General features: G+C 38.4%; 1 long non-coding RNA gene and 1 pseudogene across 1 annotated transcript; both read right to left on the reverse strand.

Annotated features, from left to right (window-relative positions):
* LOC125385013 lies at nucleotides 1–18,493 on the reverse strand (annotated as a pseudogene).
* LOC125384897 lies at nucleotides 14,700–15,227 on the reverse strand. Its single transcript, XR_007223747.1, has 2 exons — nucleotides 14,958–15,227; nucleotides 14,700–14,877 (listed from the first exon to the last, which is right to left on the reverse strand). It is a non-coding gene; the product is annotated as an uncharacterized LOC125384897 (long non-coding RNA).
* Nucleotides 18,494–20,092: the final 1,599 nt, after the last annotated feature.

Below are 20,092 nucleotides of genomic sequence, written 5' to 3' on the forward strand. Positions count from 1 at the left end.
TCCTAACCGAAATACGGGGATCGAACTATTCGTGGTGTCGATTATTCTAATCGTAACGAGAATTTACGACTCCCGTTGACGCGTATTCTAACGACCGCGTCTCCCCGCGATAGCTCGAAAATACAAGGACCATCGCCGAGGGAAGCTACTTTCCTGTCCACCCTCTCTCAAACATCGGCTCCTCAGCAAGGTGGCTAAAGACATTCGGTCGTTACGATCGAAACAGTGTCACCGACTTTGTTTGGCCGTAATCGTCGCGAATCAATCGCCGGGTTTCCTCTTGGAGGCGTCACAAGAATATTACCGAATCGTCGAGACCCAGAGTCTAGAATGTCCGCACCACCGAGCGGTAGAGGAAGTACGCACAATCTTCAGTTGGACATTATGGACGACATCGCAGACCTAAAAGCGAGGAAGATAAGATGAGTGTAGAGATGAAAAAATCAAGCAGAGGTCAAACTTACGCGCTACACTTGATCTTCATTTTCTTTAAATTTTGATCCAGCTGATAAATCAGTAATTAAACCAAGAGAACTAAGTTTGAAATCAAGCGAATCTGAAATACTATCAGACTGTTGCTACGTGAGAACAATAGCCATCTTGTACGTCGTATTTGCTCGATTCCAAACTCTAATCGATATACCAACAGAATTTACCAGCAAAATAATTATTCAGAGATTCTGTCGGTAAAACAATTGAAGTTTAAAATCGAACGAATCCGAATTACTGCGAGATCGTTGGTGGCTATTGTTCTCGTAGCAACAAACTGATGGTACTTCAGATTCGTTTGATTTCAAACTACAATTGATTTATCAATAGAGTTGTCGAAGAATTATTTTGTCGATATCGGTGTAGAACAATAGCCAACAACGATCTCGCTGTACTTCATATTTCCTCTATTACAAACGTCGATTCATTTACCAGCAGAGCATCTGAAGAATTATTTCACATGGATCATGTAGAAAAAAAAAAAAAACGAACACGAAAATGGAACTGTAATAACATTTTTTATTCCTTGTTGAGAGCCGTTCTTAAACATTTTGCAGGAATTTTCCCTTCGCAAGAAGATCGAAAAATAACCACTTTTGACGCTCTGTTTTCATCCCATATGAATTTTATCTTTAATATTACCGATTGATAATAATGTCACTGCGATATTGTCCGCAATGATTGCAAATTATCTTCTCCACGTTTCACCTATATCGATAATACAGAATATCAATCAACAATTATTTAATTTCACGTTGTTGTTGACTTTATTAATTTTTACGATAAAGTGCATTCTCTGGAAGAGATTTTACGATTTACGATTTTCTTTTTCATTCCTCCTTTCACCTACGATGGCTCTTAAACAAGAAACGATATCGTAACGAGAAATACAACTTACCTGAGCATCCACTTTGGTTCCACTAGGGTTGTCCCATACGACTTTGTGTTTGTCCCATACGACTTCACCGCCTTCACTACCTTCGATTTATCCAACTTGAGACTTAAACTGGCCGTTACCAAATCTTCCGGCTTCTTCGACATCGGTTGGTGTCTCTTCGTGAACCAATTCGACGGTGCCATAAAGGTCGAAATAGCGGCTTTCGAGGATCCGCTAAGCTTACTTTTAGCTCCGTGCAATGTCGACACGTCGAAGCTGTTGGAACGGAAGCTCTTCGATCGACTTCCTTTCTGTTCGGTCGTTTTTCCGGGCCAGTTTGATTTGCTATCGTCCCGGGAACTCGCCGCTTCCTCGCCGCATCGGTTGATTTCCGTCGCGGAAGACGCTAACGAGCTTAGGATCGATATCAGATCCGTATTAGAGCAGACAATGCCCGCAGCACCGGAAACGGATGCACTCGCGGCTCTTGGCAGTTCCGAGACGCGCTTTCGGAGAGAAGACGTCGGCGAAACCGACGGAGTAGGCATTCCAGAGAATCGTTGTTTCGGCTGTTGAGTGTAACGTTGAGCGGAACTGTTACCCTCCAGCGGCTGTATTTCGTACACTTGCTCCGTCGACGTCCTGTACATCCTTAAGCGCACCTGGCAAACGGATTGCTTTTATTCGAAAGACAGTTTCTTTTTTATCATAATTCGTGCGTTATGATACATGTTTCGATGATTGAGCCGTTAAGCGTGACGAAGCGATGGAATTGTTTTGCACAGAAATTCTGGTTCTAAAATTATGTTAGGGATTCTAGGGCGTAATAACATTTTGGAACGCAAAGTTATCGATGTGTCGATGAAAGTTAAGCGAGCTTTATCGAAGCACACGTTCGAGTCTTTGGGCGATTGCTAGGAATACGCGTAATGTTCTTTTCTGTGAGCTGAAAAGTTGAACGACTATAAAAGGCGTTTGTAGAGGATTTCAAAGCGGAAGAAGAAGCGATACAAATGTTTAGAATCAGAAATTATCTGTTTATATAGAGATCTATTTGATGCAAGATCTAAAATCAATCAAATCGGATTGTACGGACGTATATTTGTAAAGCAACGAATATTTGGTTCTTTCAAATCTTAACTTTGCACGATCGTATAGAAGTTCGTCAACTTTAAACTCGGTTTTTCTTAGTCTGCAAACTAGCGGAGATAGAGCGGCTAAAATGAACGAAAGATCCTTACCTTCCTCGCTTTTAGGTCTGCGATGTCGTCCATAATGTCCAACTGAAGATTGTGCGTACTTCCTCTACCGCTCGGTGGTGCGGACATTCTAGAGACTCTGGATCTCGACGACTCGGCAATATTCTGGTCACGCCTCCAAGAGGAAAACCGGCGATTGATTCGCGACGATTACGGCCAAACAAAGTCGGTGACACTCTTTCAATCGTAACGATCGAATGTCTTTAGCCACCTAGCTGAGGAGCCGATGTTTGAGAGAGGATGGACAGGAAAGTAGCTTCCCTCAGCGATGGTCCTGATCCTTCTCCGCCACGATCGCTCATTCGTCTCACCTGTCGACACAAACATCAAGATAGTTTCGATACGCGAGAACTGTCGTAGTGACGATCGAGCCTGGCGAAAGTCAAATTGACCAACTTCATCTTTGGACAATCTCATAATTTCGCAATTTCATCGTCCAAGTACACGATTGATTCTCACAAAACCTCTAGTTCCTTAGAGCTTAACGCCACGCTCATCTTTTTACTTTTATCGCATATTGTCTCACCACTTGCGATACTTGTAATTACTTTTCTCTACTTTTCAATTTTGGAGTTGGTCAATGTGATTTTCGAATGGCTCGATTGACTATGCGAGTCTTGGATAAAGATGACAATTAAACTATTCAGATTAGTCATGTTTATTATTTTCCTATCCTTATTTTTAATTTACACTATCCTTATTTTTTATAGACTTAAAACAAAAAACAAACAACAAAGAAATCTACAACATCAATCGGCTGATGAACTCCATAGTTAAGTTCGAGCCACCTCTTGTAAAGAAAGAAATAATACAATGCAAAAGGTGCCAAAGGTACGGCCACACGCAGAAATACTGCAATCATAACTTCCGGTGCGTAAAATGTGCAGGTAATCACCCCACTGACCAATGCACTAAATCCCCGGAAATCCCCGCCAAGTGTATCCACTGTCAAGGAGAGCATCCTGCGAACTACAAAGGATGCTCAGCCTACAAAACACTACATAATATAAAGTATCAAAAACTGAGACCCAAGGACATAACCATACAAGAACCTAAACCCCAAAAACTCACCACACCAACAGTATCCTATGCGCAGGCAACGCAAGGAAACGTAAACAACTCGAAAACACACAGTGTACACACAGAAAATAGAATTCCCACCCCACAAAACACAGACAACTTTACCAGACTCGAAAAACTTATCGAGAAGCAAACTGAGCAAATTAACAACTTGCTGTCACTACTCACACTCTTCATGGACAAATTCATACGCACAGAAGCAAAATAAAACCAATGCGAATAGCTCTGTGGAACGCCAACGGTCTAGCTCAGCACAAATCTGAACTAGAACTATTCTTAAAACAACAGCAAATAGATGTGATGCTCATATCCGAAACCCACTTCACCGACAAAAACTACCTCAAAATACACGGCTACAACTTCTACCACACCCAACACCCCAGCGGAAAGGCCCACGGCGGCACCGGAATCATAATCAAATCAAACATCAAGCACTACGAACTTCAACCATTCCAGAAAGATTACCTCCAAGCAACAAACGTAGCAATAGAAGACTGTCATGGTACAATCACCACTTCAGCTGTATACCGCCCTCCCAGACACTCCATCGCCAAAGAAGACTCTGACAACTTCCTGGACACCCTGGGCAATAGATTCATAGCCGGGGGAGACTACAACGCCAAACACACCCAATGGGGCAGCAGACTGGTTACAGTAAGAGGCAAAAACCTCATCAACAGCATAATAACCAACAACCTCAACATACGAACCCACACACTGGCCCACCGACACAAACAAAATACCCGATCTCCTTGATTTCCTCATAACTAAAAATATCTCGTCAAGACACGTCAAAATCAATTCCTCGGCTGATCTCTCCTCTGACCATTCCCCCGTGATAGTAACAATCAGTTCAACTATCATCGAGAATACACCTAATGGCTCCATTCATAACCAACACACCAACTGGCAGCTCTTTAGAGAAATCTTCACACACACAACTTCAGCCTCAACTTCACTAAAAACCAACGAAGAAATCGAAGCAGCCACGGAATACCTAAACACGAGCATAATAAACGCTATCCGCTTCTGCACACCGGCAATAACGTCCATCAGCAAACACGAATATCCCCAGTACATATTAAAAAAAATAGCAGAAAAACGTAGATTAAGAAGAGTATGGCAGACCCATAGAACACCGGAGGACAAACGCAAACTAAACAACGCAACTAGAAAACTATCCAAAACCATAAAAAACTACAATAATGACTGTTTTCACAAATATCTCGCCAGCTTGTCCCCCACAGCCGACTCCAACTACTCACTATGGAAGGCCTCCAGGAAACTCACGCGCCCCCTACAAATAATACCTCCAATCCGCCGCCCGCAAGGCGGATGGGCGCGTAGCCCTATAAAAAAAGCCAACCTATTCGCCAAACACTTGTCTGAAGTATTCAAACCCCATTCCTCCGTAGCTGCTGCAGACGTTACCGAATACCTGCACACTCCCTTCCAAATGTCCCCTCCTATTGAGCCCTTCACTTCTGCAGAGTTTAAAGAAGCAATCAGTCGCCAAAACCCCAAGAAAGCAGCAGGTCACGACCTAATAGGAAATAAAGCAATCAAGGAACTTCCCATAAAAGAGATTGCACTCGTCGCATCAATCTTTAACGTTATCCTCCGCCTTCAACACTTTCCCAAGGCTTGGAAAATCTCACTAATCACCCTCATCCCTAAACCCGGTAAACCAATATATGAAACCACCTCTTATCGCCCAATCAGTCTCTTACCTACCCTGTCTAAACTATTCGAGAGGATGCTCACGAATCGTCTCCTCCCACTCCTAGAAGAATTGAAACCACTCCCTGACCACCAATTCGGCTTCCGAAAACAACACTCAACAGTAGAGCAAATCCACCGCATAACCCACATGATCAGCCAAACCCTTGAAAAGAAAAAATACTGTTCAGCGGTATTCTTAGACATCCAACAGGCATTCGACAAAGTATGGCATGAAGGGCTACTCTACAAGATCAAAAAGATCCTACCCCATCCATACTACTCCATCTTAAAATCCTACCTAACCAGCAGACAATTCATAGTTAAATGCCTAGGCGCCTCTTCCGCAACATTCCCAATAGAATCCGGCATACCCCAAGGTAATGTCCTCGGACCCCTACTGTTCTCCATCAACACTGCCGACTTACCTATATCAAACGAGGTAACAATAGCAACATTTGCCGACGACACAGCACTATTAACTACCCACGCAGACCCGGCAATTGCCTCATCCACTCTCCAGCGAAGTCTCGACACCATGGAAAAGTGGTTCCAAAAATGGGGCTCCAAAATAAACGAAAAAATCCTCTCATGTAACCTTCACGCTCCGAAAATAAACCTGCCCCCAGGTCACCATTAACAACACAATAATCCCAAGCAAGGATTCCGTAAAATACCTGGGCATGACCCTGGACAGGAGGCTAACTTGGAAAAAACATATCTCGGAAAAAACAAAGCAACTAAAGGAAAAACTAAGAAAATTCTCTTGGCTCACGGGCCGACGCTCCAAACTAAACATACAGAACAAAATAACCCTCTACAAGGCCGTAATAAAACCTGTCTGGACCTACGGAATCCAGCTATGGGGAACAGCAAGTAACTCCAACATTGAAATACTCCAACGCTTCCAATCGAAAACGCTAAGATCCCTATTAAATGCACCCTGGTATGTTACCAACGAAACAATCCACCGTGACCTCAAGATACCTACAGTCAAAGATGAAATACACAAGTCCAGAAGCAGATATAACACAAGAGTCAACAACCACCACAACCCACTAGTCACCCAACTACTGGACACGACGGACCAGATCCGCAGACTAAAAAGAAAATACCCTCTAGATTAAATCCTTAGTTTCTACTAGAACCAACAATATAAAACTATTATAATCCATGTCATTGTATCACGCCAAACTAAGTTACTGAAAATTCTCAACGAGAATTGATTGTAAATATTCTAATAAATAAAAAAAAAACATCTTCTCAATTGCGCTACCAAATACCTACGGACAAAATTGTTCTTATAAATTTATGAATATTATGTGTTTACGTATTTGAATGAAAAGTGTTTTTCTTCCCTTCACTTCAATGTAACGAGACGTGTCTATCATGATTACACCGGTAAAAATTGAAACTAATTTGGAAATATATATATGGAAGCTAGAAGATGCTTATTCCAGACGTACACATAGCAAAAAACTAATGTACAATGTAAAGAGTATTTTTAAACATATGATTGATTAGGGATAAAAATGCTCGTACTAAAAATATTGTGACTTATTTATACAATACATAATTAACTGTCCAAATACCGATGGTAATCAATAAGCATCTTATAATTCCTATTTACATTTGTTTCAAAAGTTTCTTTCGTTTCATAAGGAAATAATAGATGCACGACACTTTTTGTTTTATATTATTTTATCGATTTACGTATGATCTATTTTGTAGTAATAGAACAAAACGAAAGAAACTTTTGAGACAGCCTAATGCATCTTGAAATTCATGAAAAGCTTCAACAAAATATTCATGGAAAGTTTCTGTAAGCGTCCGAGTACTTTCGTGAGCCGTTATACGTATAATAATTCGTTACAATGTTAGTGATAGCTTGGAAAGTGAACTATTTTTATTATACATCTTTTTACTTTCCATATTACGCTCATAGATACTCTAAAACGCCGCGATACTAACTCTTATCTATCATGTTTACGAATGCCTATAATTTGTGAAACCGCTTCTGATTTTACGGAAATTTTGCAGTTGCTTGATGAATGAAACAGATTTGTTAAGAGAATCACATGTTATAGATACCTGAACTGTGATTTATTTAATATATCTTTTCTGATTTGTTATCCTGCAACATTTCCATGTTTTACGAAGCTTTAAATTAAATTTCACAAGTTTATTTTCCTTAAGCTAAAGACGATGCTGGTGAAATATTTATTTCTGAAGTAAAAAGTAAAAATATAGCTTACATATTGCTTGTATTTAATCATGTATTACGATTAATCCTGTTGCGATACTCGTATATTTCAGTTAGGCTCTGGTTTTAGTAAACAAGAAAGATTTATAATATCTTAAGAGGATGTTTAGCATGAAATCATGCTAATAAGAAGTTTTTCATGTTTTTCTTCAGGTTTAAAATATTTTTTAATGTTGTGAAAAGATTGGGTTGAAAATGAATAAAAGGGTGCAACAGGGTATTTAAACAAACTAATATCTCTTATATGAATAAGTCGAGTGATATGCTGTAAATTATTTTCACAAAAAGACACCCATTTTTATTATTGTTTTCTAAACAAAATTCAATATGATTTGTTATACCTGTAATAGGAAGTTTCTTTAACTAACATTTAGTTATCGATCCTATTTTTATTGAAGTTTAACAATACTGTTCAATGTTAATAATTATTAATTTATAAGTGAAGGGTAATTCCAACGAAGAAAGATATCATTTGCAAACAAATAGTTTCAGATAAAATCAGCATTGGTACTGTAAATTTAAGATATTATAAATCTAATATGTATTGTATCGCAAAGCGGGATTCATGATGAAAAATTAAATATAAAAGTCCATGAAATTTCGCAAATTTAAGCATCTCAGTTGATACAGCTTTAATAAATGTGAACAAAAGTTTAGTCTATCTCTATATTTAAATAACGCATGATATTCAATTCTACAGTATAATTAAACAAAGATTCGAAGCTGAAAATTTCGAAATATAATTGAACAATATATCGTACAATAAATGTTATATGATGTTCTGTAAAGGAGAATTGCATTTTTATGAAGAGGATCAAAGATAAAAGAGATTTTTGTTGAACGATACAACCGTTTCGAAATTCCATTTTGATCTTGTGTATGTATAGTGTATCTCGTACAAAAGATATTACAACAAGCGTCCAGTCATAATGTGAAACATTAATCAAAATTTCTAATCTCGAGTGTTTCAAGCCCCAGAACTCATCTTAATAAATATAAGAAGGACAGATTAAATTCAATTTGATTTTTCTAATTTTCTCGTTAATAATTAAATATGAGCATCAATCAATCAATAGTTCATAATGCACGGTATAATGCGTGTATAACATTCATCTGATTTCAATTAACTTACGTTTAAGCAAAATAATTATTCGAACTAGTTTATCATTCACATTATTACACATTTTAATTGTATATATATCTAGTACAACATAGAAAGGATGTTTTAGGATTATGAGTATTCATTTAATTTTTAAGAAGAACAATAAGATTCAATACATGTACACAATAGTTAAAAATATGAAATCCATTTCCTCGTAAATGAACATACAAAAAATAAATGTCAATAACTATAAATGCCTGTTTAATGTTTCTTTTTTGTTACGATTATATATGTAAAATTAGTTCTTGTAATGAATACTGCTTATAGGAATAAGGATTATTTTTCACTTGAAATAAGTTTGCTTTGATATTTTAAATGGCTGAATAAAATGCGGACAAAATATTTTAACCATACACGTAAAGATTCAAGTACGTTCAAGTACGTTCAATAACTATAAGAATATATTTTTAAAAACGTAAGAATTTGTACTTTAGATAGCAATGCGTTTAAAAGTTATTTTATGAATTCACTTTATTAATTACTGATTTAAAATCTCCAGCATTTTCAGTAAAATGTCCAGAAATCCAGTAGAAGAAAAGTACAACAAAAGTAGAAAACAGTTAATTTTGTAATATAAATTTATAGTCTACCGAATTAATACTCATATTTCTAAAACAGGGTCTATACACTTTCAAAATTTCAATCAAATCATATGCATAGTATTTCTTTTATCTCATATTCTAATTACACCACATTGAATTTTCTAAAGAAAGATGATCTATTTATTTTAGATAACGCAAATCCTTTATTTTACATATGCAAAGTCAAATATATTTTTGTCAATAAAGACACAAAAAATCTTAGATGTCTAAATGTCAGCTTTAAGAACAGTAGACTTGCCTGCCTTCAAACTTAAATGTCCTTTCCAGTAGTAAAACTTAAAATGACATTAACAACGGCAGTAATATTTACGCCTACAGATGGAGGATATTAGACTTCGATTAAAATACAAGTAGCTCAATAAATATGTGTCTAAGTACGATGGTTAAAGAATAACGATTCGTCATTCTTTATTCCAGCGCTTAATGCTATCCTTCTTTCAACAAATACAATCCTAGAACAATGCCGCTGAAGAGAAATGTTATGCGTGAATTTATTTGCTTTGCGGGACGAAGGTTTATTAAATTATTAAATGAAAATATTAAATGAAAATGAATATGTATAATTGTGTGTATAAAAATTGATATATGTATGTATGTATAAAATATATATATGTATGTACATATATGTCGGGTTGGCGTTACGATTAGAGTTAGGGTTAAGGGCGTAAACGAATCCTATTGACACTAGACGTGATCACTATGCAATAGAGGAGATATTTACTAGTGCAAACATGACCATGTTGGAATTGGACAAGTAATCGCGATAAATTGATACTCGAGAAGCTAATGACAATGATCCTAGGCTCAATAACGAATCCACGGTCAACGGGATGACGAACTCTACTCTTCTTTAGCGTCTAAGTTGTACTCAATGTTAATGCGTGGGGCAATCACTACGTATCCGAGAGTTACTTGAATAGTCGTCGAGATCGTACCGGAGAGTAACTCTCCGTCTCGACGATGCAGTCGAGGAAAACTATAATGGGTGGGTCTAAGGACATGAGATCCTCGGATTCGTCAAAGAAAGCTTTCATTCCAAAGGTGAGGGAAATTAGCGCTGTTGCTAATTGGTCGATCTCCATATCGGCGTCTTGAAAGAGATGCTGCTGGCCGCCCTTGAGGGGAGGTTGTTGACGGGGGCATCGTTCGTGGAAGATAGGCTTCTCCTATCGTCCCGTAGTTGCAACAAGGACTGTTCGTCTAAATGAAGAACTTTGCTTGACTAAATCTTAAGATTTATTGCGGGTCCTCAAGTTAGCTAAACATACTGCGGAGGTATATTGACATCTGGAGATCATCTTACCCGAAGGATAGGATGTGCGTGTGGCGAGCCACGGAACAGAAACCTTTGAAATATTTACTGCCACGTGTCGCTACGGCTATTTCTTTAAAGGAGAGGTGTAGAGTTACTCTGTGCCTTTGTTAGATAAAACGTTCATCCCTTGACCGCGGCTACGTTCGGCGACTGGTTGTCGCCTCGAGCCCAAGCTCACTATCATAAACCTCGAACAATCGGAGCGACATTTGTTTAATCTAAATTACGATATTACGGTATTCCCGAGAATCCAAGGAGAGGTTCCGGTGCTTTTCCATCTCCGACATATATATATGTCGGGTTGGCGTTAAGATTAGAGTTAGATTTAAGGGCGTGAAACGAATCCCTATTGGCGCTAGACGTGATCGTCATGCAATAGAGATATTTACTAGTGCAAATATGACTATGATGGAATTGGACAAATAATCGCGATAATTAGATACTCGAGAAGCAAATGACAATGATCCTAGGCTCAATAACGAATCCGCGGTCAACGGGATGACGAACTTTACCCTTCGTTAACATCTAAGTTACACTGTATGTTAGAGCAAGGGGCAATTATTACGTATATGAAAGACAGGTCGATTGCCGATGAGATCGCACTAGAGAGAGTGGCTCTCCGTCGCGGTGACGCTGTCGCTGAAGAAATCTATGATGGGTGTGCCTAAGGGCACGATCATGAGAGTGCCAAGAGATCACCGGATTCGCGGAGAAAAGTCTTCGTTCGAAGGGTGAGGGAAATTGACGTTGCTGTTAATTGGTCAATTTCCATGTTGGTGGTTAGAGAAAGATATTAGCTGTCCTTGGGAAAAGTTGCTAGCGGGAAGCGTCGTTCGTGGAAGGATAGATTTCTCTTATTTTCCCGTAGTTGGGGCACAGGCTATTTGTCTATTTGAAAGACTTTGTATAATTGAAACTTAATATTCGTAGCAGGTCCTCGCCCAGCTAAACATATACTGTGAAGATGCGTTGGCATCTGACAATCATCTTACCCGAAGGACAAAGTCTGCGTGTGGCGAGCCACGGGGCAGAAACCATTGAAACGTTTACCGTCGTGCCCTGTCCCAAGTATTTCTTTTAAGAAGAGCTATAGAATTACTTCATGTCTTTGTTAGACAAAACGTTCATCCCTTTGACCGCGGCTACGTTCGGCGACTGATTGTCGCCTCGAGCCCGAGCTCACTATCATAAATCTCAAATAAATACAGTCGGATCGAATGACAGCAGTTTCTTAATACGGCTATCAGTTATCATACGGCTACGGTTTCAAAGAATTAATAAAATCTGCTGAGATTCAAACGTATGCTCTCCCTTTTATTCTATGAGAATTAAACATTTAGAAGATTTTATGAAAATGCACTAAAAAACAATCAGAAGCATCTGTTTCTCCTCTTTTTTTTTTTAAATATGTTGATTGCCACGCGATTTTTATACTTATTTTGACTTGGATAGATAGATTCAAGCGTACCATACCAAGACATTTCATTCTTGCAAAATATTCTAGTCTATTTGCGTACGTGCTCATAATCTTGGCTGATAACCGCCATTCGCTATATACATCGTTGGTATGGACGTCAAAGGATTAACACAGACAAATACACAATCCATACAATCCGATTTGATTGATTTTAGATCTTGCATCAAACAGATCTCTACATAAACAGATAATTTCTGATTCTAAACATTTGTATTACGTTCATCTAATTATTAGGATATTAGATATATTATAAAGGAAGATATTATGTATTAAATAATCTGCCTCTTCTTCCGCTTTGAGATCCTCTACAAACGCCTTTTATAGTCGTTCAACTTTTCAGCTCACAGAAAAGAACATTACGCGTATTCCTAGCATTCGCCCAAAGACTCGAACGTGTGCTTCGATAAAGCTCGCTTAACTTTCATCGACACATCGATAACTTTGCGTTCCAAGATGTTATTACGCCCTAGAATCCCTAACATAATTTTAGAACCAGAATTTCTGTGCAAAACAATTCCATCGCTTTGTCACGCTTAACGGCTCAATCATCGAAACATGTATCATAACGCACGAATTATGATAAAAAAGAAACTGTCTTTCGAATAAAAGCAATCCGTTTGCCAGGTGCGCTTAAGGATGTACAGGACGTCGACGGAGCAAGTGTACGAAATACAGCCGCTGGAGGGTAACAGTTCCGCTCAACGTTACACTCAACAGCCGAAACAACGATTCTCTGGAATGCCTACTCCGTCGGTTTCGCCGACGTCTTCTCTCCGAAAGCGCGTCTCGGAACTGCCAAGAGCCGCGAGTGCATCCGTTTCCGGTGCTGCGGGCATTGTCTGCTCTAATACGGATCTGATATCGATCCTAAGCTCGTTAGCGTCTTCCGCGACGGACATCAACCGATGCGGCGAGGAAGCGCCGAGTTCGCGGGACGATAGCAAATCAAACTGGCCCGGAAAAACGACCGAACAGAAAGGAAGTCGATCGAAGAGCTTCCGTTCCAACAGCTTCGACGTGTCGACATTGCACGGAGCTAAAAGTAAGCTTAGCGGATCCTCGAAAGCCGCTATTTCGACCTTTATGGCACCGTCGAATTGGTTCACGAAGAGACACCAACCGATGTCGAAGAAGCCGGAAGATTTGGTAACGGCCAGTTTAAGTCTCAAGTTGGATAAATCGAAGGTAGTGAAGGCGGTGAAGTCGTATGGGACAAACACAAAGTCGTATGGGACAACACTAGTGGAACCAAAGTGGACGCTCAGCTAAGTTGTATTTCTCGTTACGATATCGTTTCTTGTTTAAGAGCCATCGTAGGTGAAAGGAGGAATGCAAGAACGCACATAATACGCAAAAATCTATGGCAGATTCAAAGTACAGTACTCGTTGTGATATTCGGTAAAGATAATAAGTTCTCCTATGGAGATTTCATTTTTCAAATTATTCTCGTAAAAGTACGTATTTGCATAAATAAATAGCACACGGTCTCTGCGTAAATACCCAGGCCAGTTATAAATATTTCAGTTTGCCAACGATATCCCAACATGTAGGACACTCACATGTGTGCTACTTCGTGAGCGATGATAAAGGCGCTGGTCAAGCCTTCGTCTCGATTTAACGCGCACGATCTCGCGGGATAGCATACTCCTGACACAGGTGCGTAACCGGAAGGACCTCGTAATATCTAATCGCGTCAACCATACAGCAACATCGTGATTTACGTCCTTCGAGGACAGCATCTTTCTGTTCCATTTGTTTACGTTCTCGAGAGATCGTCTGGCATCGCCACGGCGGACCTACGACAACGTTTAATATTTTTTTAATAAAAGCTAGCAAATATTACGAATATATTATATTTATTATTACATCATGCATTATATACTATATATAAATATTCGTCAATGATAATAAATATATGTGCAAGTAATCGTGTTGTTGATTGTAATCAAATGTAACTTGTAACGCTATTAGTATTTTAATCTTCCTGAAAAATGTTGAAATGTTGATTCAACAGCAGAGAAGAATAGCAGAAAAAGAAAAGTAAAAGGAATCGCAAGTGTCGTATATCAATGATATTATCATAGGTCTATAACATTAAATTAAGATTCTTAAGAGATGAAAAAGGTTTAATAGTCGATTATACAGATATTTCGGATACACGATAAATGCGAGGTTTGTCAATGATCCGTGAAAATTGTTTGTTTGGAAATTTGTTTCCAAGGGATCGTTCACGGTTGTCCAATTTAACAAAATGGAACTCGTTGCATTTTATCGATCTAAAACGTCATGCGCAGATATTTTGACCTATATAATTTATATACCATACACTGTACAGATAAGTAGAAAATAAAATAATTGACACTCGCATATGCGTATCTCAGATAGTTACTACTATAGTTAAATGATTTAATTTAATGGAAATCGCTTACCATAACGTCTCGTTTTTCCGCGTATAAAATCATTCGTACGATCACTAGAATCATGTTGGATTCGAGCGACGGGTCCATGTAAATTGCACTGACCTAGGATTAAAATACGTACGAAAATGTAACAGGCGTTAAAACAGTATTACAGCCTTACAAATAAATTATTATTCAAAACTCTCGTAAATACATCGTATCTTATATAATTTTCCTAAAAAATTAATTTTATTCGTTACATTTATCTTAGGAAATGTACGTTATTAATCTCAACAGCATTGGAAAACCAATTACCGAATGGCTGAAATTAATCGATTACAAAATTCCATTACGGATAAATTATTCGCTGAACTTTTTAAAAGATACGTGTAAGCTTTGAACAGTGTAAACAGAAAATACAGAGCTTCCATCCGAGTATACGATCGAGATGTTTGAAAGCAAGTAGCGTACCTTGAAAATACAGAGATACGCATAACTCTGCCCTATGTTTCCCGGTTGCTTGCGTACATGTGTAGGAGGAGGTATTCTATATCTAAGAATAATAACAGAATTTCGTTTGGTATTACTTACGATGTTTAAAGGAGCCAAGGTATATTGCTGTACTCGAATTCCATGAAAATCTACCACGGAGTAATCAGCAGCTATTCCAAGCTCTAACCATCGTGGCGGCGAATCCTTAGCAGTTGGTCTTTTCTCTAGAAATGTCTTATCTTAGAAATCGACTTATCTTCCACGAAATTAGAAAGTCTACTCGACTCGACTTGATAGCTTAAACGCATGATTATTAAAAGCATAAATTAATATCTACGAGCAAGTATTCGTGGAATAATTATTATGATATAAATAATTATTTCAAAAGTATAATTTCAAAAATATCAATTCGGTATCACCGTGAATTTCATCCTGCAAATTTCTTTAAAATTCTTGACAAATTTTGGTAAACGTATTCCTCCAGCAAATTTGTCTATTTTTCTATTTTTTTACATTAAATTAGGCAAGATAGATAAAGATTCGTGCAATGGACAATATATATATGTGTAATAGACAGGGAATAATAAAATAAATTAAAAACAGCGAAATATAGATGAACGTGTAGAAGATCAAGCGAGAGTGGAACGCAATAGGGAGAATAATTGTAAACCGAGTTCCTTTTAAGGCTGAAGATAAGCTATTCTTATATTACATGCTGTTATTATTACTTTTGTACACGATAGATTGGAATATCAGTACAATTTCTTTCTTTCAGTAATATTCGATGATTCGTTAATTTATTAACCGCTATATTGTATGTGGTAAGTAGAAAAGCAACGATTGTACAAGAATGGCATTTGGAAAAATATTTGACTTACTTGATAATCTGTTCCTTTGCCATTTAGTAGTAGAAGTATCCAATCTGCTCGAGAAGTATCCAATTTCCTCGGGATTTGTTATTTTATATAGGTTGGGGTTGATAATCAATCTCGGATCCACTCGGATTGGTTATCACACCTTTTATTTTCTCTCTTATACAAAACACCAAATCACACAGCAAACGTCTAAACTCTCCCAATGCGTCTTAACAATTAAGGCGTGGTCGACTCCTATGACAAAAGAGCGTTGTTAGGAGTCGTATCAACATAACCCTAGTTACCTTTTAGTAACTAGCGGTCATACCAACTGAGCATTTCTCAACAGGATTTACGTCGATCGATAATTTTTCCACTATTGTATCGTTGTATTCTGTGGAGACATCGTCTTTTTCATCATACAGAATCAATTTCTCAGCTTCTGGGTATTCCACGTCGAAGACGTCACCGGAAAGATTATAAAATCCCTGAACATCGTGGCTTAAGGAATCGCGTTTGCTTCGTTTCGACTTTCTCTTACTTTCTTCAACTTCAAATTTATTCGATTTCCCTGTAACCGAATTATCAACGTTTTACCACGTTTGCCTGTCTTATCTTCGCTATTCTCGTTACGGATAAAATGAACAAATAGTTGCAAAATTTCTGAAATTGTAAATACGACCAGACTGGAACGTATCGACGACATATACGGTGTCACAAAATTGTGACAAGTCAATATTCCAGTTGTTAGTTTGTTGAATTTACGACACCGCTGATTAAACGTATCACGCTTTAATAGAAAATTCAATTTCCCAGCGGGGAAAATGGAATTTTGCGCTAATTAAAGTATTGCGCTTTTGTACAAAATTCCATTGTTTTCTGTTGCCCGCGAAAATGCAATTTTACGACGGACATTTCAGACAAATTTCCATCAGACGGCTTTCCATCCGTAAAAAAGAATGCTATCTATAAAAGTGTCAATGGAAATTGATCAAAGTAACGTCAAGCAAACCCGTTTAAACAACGAGGTAAATAGACCAATTGCTTTTAACAAAACCTGTATCGTTGCTCTTAACCGTTTCACTTTTAAATATCAATCGGCGCTGTTCCTCATTAAAATTTCGATTTAAATCGAACGAGAAATACAGCGTAACACTTGGAATTTTCTATCGTTTCTCAACCATACTTCGAACATTTACGTCGCATTCTTCGATTCATAGGATCGCGATGTTGGATTCTTCGATTTCGATACAAAAACGTTTCACAGCTTTCGACGCGGGAAATTTAATTAAGAGAACAAATAATTTGTTTATAAACTGCCAATTACGTGCCTTGAATTTCCGATATATGCAATAAATTTCATTGCTACTTGACCTAAGTGGGTCATAAAGTTGCAACCGTGTAAACCGTGCCACGTAATTTTATTGCATTCAATTTTCTACGTTTCCAACAATTTATCAAATTAGAATTTATCCGCGCATCGTCCGAAATTTTTCATAAAAATTGATTAATAATAGTAGATATATAGCTCCTCGTATTCGTAAAACAGATTTTTAATCTGTAAACAACGAGTCGTGGTGATTACGATACGATCGATTTTCAACTTAGCAAAATTTATTTCCATTTGACATTCACATCCAGATTGTATTTCCTTTGTAATAAATTAATTATATAATTAAATAAATTTATTATTCGAACCGATATTCAGATACAGTTCGAGTATACTTGATAAATTTTCAGACTCGATTCTCCAAGTCGAAAATGAGAACGTTTTATCCTATACTTTTTCTTCATTTTTCCACAAGGATTCGCGTTGTTCTCGATTTCAGACGTTGTTCCGTTGCATCCTGTATATACGGGGTGTGCCAAATTTAAACCGTCAAATTGTAAGGAGTTGATTTACAGACAAGAAGAAGAAGAAGAAGAAGGAAGAACTTTATATAATGTTCGTCAACGGACGTTTCTTTACAGAATTACAAACGAGTATCGTTCGTACGAAACAGGTAACGACCCGTTTTCCATCGCAGCGTGCAAAAGTACGCTGTATTATTGTGTCAGCGCAGTTGCATGCTTTTTATCATGCGACAACAAGCCCGTGTCGTTAATAGCTACAATAATGATACAATGAAAAATTATTATCTGGTATGTTTGATTGGTCGTTGGAGAACGTTGCCCGTGTGCTCGGATAGAAGTCTGACATCGATCAACGATGGGAGTAATAGGATCTCGTACACACAGTTGCTAACAATTCGATCGAGTTGCAAAAACCGCGTGTTTTTACTCGTTGCGCTAGTTGTTCACGCGAACTCGCATCTCCAGAATAAACCTTCCGTTTTACAGTTGCGAAACCATAAATACAGAAAAGAAAACGCAGTTCTTGAAACTCTAACGAAACGCTGATAATACGGTCAATTGTCGCGTGCCGTGGAATGGAAAATTCGTCGTTACTTGTTTCATACGTACGATACTTGTTTGTAACTGTGGAAAAACGCGTTTATTGCCCATCTTCGTACGACATGTTTTTCGGTAAATATTTACAAAGCGGACAATCTCGCCATATTCAACGGCTTTGAAATATGTTTGCCAAGGCTAATATTTTTTCCTGTAATACTCTTTACCGTCGCTCTGCTTTCCGCGATATTCGCAGCAATTTCTGTCTCGACGACAGCGATGATTTTGTAACGTAAATCACGCCAGAGACCAGGACACACACACACCGCGGGCAGGATGGTGTCACAATCGGCATACTTCGAATCCGATGGACCGACAATGGAGATAAAGATATGGCGGCTTTGGCGATAATGTATATCGCCGAAGTGCCTAATGAGTCATCGATGTCCCAACGGTCCTTCCATCGAATGCTCTAGAAGCGTGGCAACGGTCCTGTACGCCTACAGGATAGTGGGGATTATTGAGGAGTGATAAACAAAGAAGAAGCAGATCCCCCCGAAAGTCAAATTGTAAGAGTTTCAGTCTCGAACGGTCACGCCTAGAGCTCAGAAGTGTCTTATAAGTGTATAAACGAAGTAAAAAATAAAGTTTCTTTTTTTTTAATTTCTTTTTTTATTTTACGTGACATTTTGGCGATCCGTGCCAGGATCCATCAACTTCAAGAAAACGAAATTACGCATTTCGGGCTACGGTCAACTTTGAAGATTGAGGATCAGTGGACCACTGTAACAGAGCAGACACTTTCGACGTTTCGACAAAGGAACACCGCAACGGAACCTTTCCTACGGGTTAAACGATCAAGGTGAGCAAGCCCTGGATTCTTTTGTCAAATACAGATCGAGAACAGACAGCACAATTAGTATAACAATGGCAACGCCACGAGAAGACAAAACCGAAACTGTTAGCGCCGCTTTAACTAACAGCGGAATAGACTCAACAGTTAAAGCTTTGCTTGATGCAATGCAGAAGCAAAATGAGAGACTGACCCAACAAATGAGTATGCTTACACTGCGTATGGATGAAGTTGTAGCAAACACAAAAACGGGAAATGTATCGGAGGCCAGTTCCCTAATAACTGTAGACGAAGTAACTCACACCGCTAAAGATCAATCGGTCCTTCGAGAACCTCGCCCATTACTTCAAACACCACCTCAACCATCCTGGGAAAGGACTTTTCCTGAACAATATACGCAACCAGAGCTAAAAGCTGAGAGTGCATTAAAATGCATTCCGATATTAAACGGAAAGGATGATATAGACGTGGAGGATTTTATTCATGAAATACAAGAAGTAAGAACGATGTGTAGCGAACCAACACTATTACTAAAAATGATTAAAATAGAGAAGATTGTAGGAAAAGCCGCAATGGCAATCCGCAATATTCGTATTACCGAATTCGAATCTCTGTATGAAGCATTGAGACGTAATGTAGCTGCGCAAGTATCAGTGAGAGAACAACAGGACGAATTAAGAGGAATGAGGCAAGGATTAACTGAGAGCGTGCAAAACTATAACATCAGATTTCGAAGCGTTTTTAACAAACTCCAACACAGCATTACCAACGAGTATAGAGACGAACTAACTCAACGGGTGATGAACGAGCAACTATACATGGACTCTGTGACCGACTATGTAAGAGGCCTTCGTCCAGAA

Source organism: Bombus terrestris, chromosome 4 (assembly GCF_910591885.1).
Source record: "Bombus terrestris chromosome 4, iyBomTerr1.2, whole genome shotgun sequence".
Classification (NCBI taxonomy): domain Eukaryota; kingdom Metazoa; phylum Arthropoda; class Insecta; order Hymenoptera; family Apidae; genus Bombus; species Bombus terrestris.